Genomic DNA, 3,110 nt, shown 5'->3' on the forward strand with positions numbered 1-3,110 from the left:
TACTGCGTACCCCACGTATGTATCGTGCTCAGCTGTACCTGGACTCCCTCTCGGATCAACAGGTTGTGGGGATGTTTAGGCTGAACCCCATTAACCTGTTGGACTTATATGAGCAGGTGAGAGATGATTTGGACCCTTTTGGGGAAGCCAACTATGCAGTGTCTGGCCTGCACAAATTAATGTGTGCCCTCTACTATTTGGCCACAGGCTCCACTCAGTCTGCGACCTCATGGGCCTTGGGGGTATCACCGGCCACTTTCTCTAAGCATTTTACTCAAGTGTTACTTGCTTTAAAGAAGTTGTGGCGGACATACATCATCAGCCGTGACTTTTCTGGTAAGCACATGTGCCCTGTACTCCAAAATGTACCTGTGCTGTAAGTGTACTCATAAACAAATTATTGACCAATACCATCTGTTTCCACCCACATTTAGCCTAATACACAGTGCCCAACGGATGCAGATGGTGGTGCTGACCTATCCCTTGCTGGTATCTAGCTTGTAAGTACATTTGATACATGTATGAATGAAGGTTGCAGTCAAACATGGCTCACTGGTGTTGTGGAACTACATGTGCCAGCAGGCCCTGACACACTACAACCATTACAGTCCAAACCATGAGTGTCAGAGCCTGCTGGTATATGTAGTTCCACAACACCAGTGAGCCATGTTTACTTCTGCCTACTTTGTCAGACGCAATCTGCATTTTTGCAGGTGAAACATAACAACTGTGGGGGCATGTTACAAGATGTTTGGGTTTTAAAACAATTATCAAACATATATATGAGCTACCTTCTCCCAGCATCAGGCACCCCTACACCACTTCTAGAACCTGCACCAAGCCCACCACGGGTCCTAACACTCCGCCGGGGTGGGGAAGTGGGGGAGCCACTTATTGGTGTGCTGGATACACTGCTGAGGGTTGATGCTGCGCCACCTCCCACATTGGCTTCCAGCTGCTGTATTTGGGCCTCTATAACTATTAAGGCATTGGTCTGCGCTGTGCATGATTGGCTTAGTGCAGCTATACTTTGCGCAAGGCTGCCAATATGCCTATTCTGTTCCCTTATAGCAGAAGTTTGTTCTGCAAAACGGGTGTCAATGCTGTTAGCAATGCGCACATGAGTGCCTACACCTACCCGTACACTACGTGCAATTTTGCGTAATTGAAGAAAGGTGTCACGCATGTACCCCTGGATGTTACCTATTTGCAGGCTTTGGGAGGCCATGAATTCAATCTGTTTGTCCTTGAAATTGACCAAGGAGTTAGCTACTTGGGAAGCAGAAGCTGCTGTATGGGTTGTGTTTGTGGGTGGGGGTGGGTTGGGAGACACCCCACTTGGGGGAAGATCACTCTGTGATGAGGTCTGTATTTCTTCCTCTGCCGCAAAGGTCTCGACCGGTTCAAGAATGATGTCCATTTCGTCTAACACCATTATTGAAGAATCTGTTTGGTTGGTCCCTAGTTGTATAGCACCTGTGGATACAGATGAAGAGGTAAGTACTGATGCATATATAGGCCACACTGTCATCTATACTGTTTTACATAGGGCTTGAGATGCTGTACGCACATACCTAGGGGTGTTATGTACTTACACATGTACCCCGATACAGCATGTAACATTGACATGAATAATATGTCACATGCCTAGCTCAGATGACATTCATTTCCATTGCAATGTAGCAGCAGGAGATGAATGCAGTGTGAGATATTGTTGATGTGACCTGGGTGTGTGTACTGTATGTGTAATGGCGGGTTTTTTGTTCATTTACCTGCTTCCGCAGATTCTGCAGCAACGGGCCTTCTGTTCTTGGATGCCGCAGCACTTCGGGATCGACAATCTGTACAAGGAAAGATGGGAAGCCATTATGGACCTTACAATGGATAAGCATTTACAAAACCCATGCATTGAAAAGACTATAATGGACAATACTTCCTTTGGATAAGGACTGCATTATTTCTTCACCACGTTTTTTTTTTCTTTTTTTTAACACTATTATTATTTTGTAAAATTATTATTAAATTAGTGGCCACATGACAACTATTGGATAATCGGTGGTATGTAGTCATGGCAGCTTAACCACCAGTACACCTCTGTGTTTTTGGCCACATACATGTTAGGCTGCTATAAAGAATGTTACATTGTTGATCAATATGAGCAGTTGTGGAACTACAGGGCACAGCATTATGAGCAATTTGAAAGTAGGAGCATGCAATTTCTTGTGCATGACCTTGCTGGGCTATGTAGTTCCACAGCAGCACTTTACTTAGCATAACAATACAAGTGAACATTATAGTTATAAAACATTGCCATGTATGTTTAAGTTTGCATGGGGTCACACTTACCAGCTCTGGATGGCGTTTGCGGCCTATCGGTATCCGCCATGTGCATGCCAGGCAGGACCTCAGGGGGTATGATGCGCTTCAGCTTCACCTCATACGAAGTGTAGCACACAGTGGTGGGGCTTCCTCCTCCAGTCTTGGTGGCCTCCTCCAACTCCATGGCCATTTTACTTTTCAACTGCCTTTTGATGTCGTTAAATCTCTTTTTTACATTGCGGACCAGGCGCTTGTGCTGACTGATAGCGTTCACCGCCTGGGTGATGTCCTTCCACATAGCCCTTTTGCGGTGTGCAGTGGTCTTGTGGTGAGATTTGCCAAGCAAACGGTCAAACACTGGCAGGATAGCCCGGACAAGTGCTGCATTTTCCTCATATGAAAATCGGACCTTCCGGCCACTTTTGGTGCGGCCAGCTTCCACCTCCTCCTCCTCCTCCTCATTTTCTACTCCAGCCATGTACCCCTCCTCCTCCATGCCAGTGTCTTCCTCCTCCTCACCACCATCTTCCTCCACCTCTGACATGTGGCCCTCCTGCAGCTGGTGTGGGGTATGGTCAAGGTCTTATCTATAGGATGGGGATGCCAGCGGATCCTCCACCTCCTCCTGCTGGGGCTGGACGCCCAGGGCCTGGTCTGGGGCTCGCCTTGCTGTGGCCATGCTGCCTGCCACACTGCTGGCTCTCCCACTTGGCTGGCTGCTGCCACTGCTCCCTCTGCCACTGCTTCCTCTGCCACTGCTCCCTCTGCCACTGCTTCCTCTGCCACTCCTC

General features: G+C 47.8%; 1 long non-coding RNA gene across 1 annotated transcript; it reads left to right on the forward strand.

Annotated features, from left to right (window-relative positions):
* The first annotated feature begins 398 nt into the window (after nucleotides 1-398).
* On the forward strand, nucleotides 399-1,839 carry LOC146058721 (uncharacterized). Its single transcript, XR_014469917.1, has 3 exons — nucleotides 399-500; nucleotides 1,392-1,496; nucleotides 1,785-1,839. It is a non-coding gene; the product is annotated as an uncharacterized LOC146058721 (long non-coding RNA).
* Nucleotides 1,840-3,110: the final 1,271 nt, after the last annotated feature.

The sequence above is a fragment of the Crinia signifera genome, chromosome 2 (genome assembly GCF_055691185.1).
Source record: "Crinia signifera chromosome 2, ASM5569118v1, whole genome shotgun sequence".
Taxonomy (NCBI): domain Eukaryota; kingdom Metazoa; phylum Chordata; class Amphibia; order Anura; family Myobatrachidae; genus Crinia; species Crinia signifera.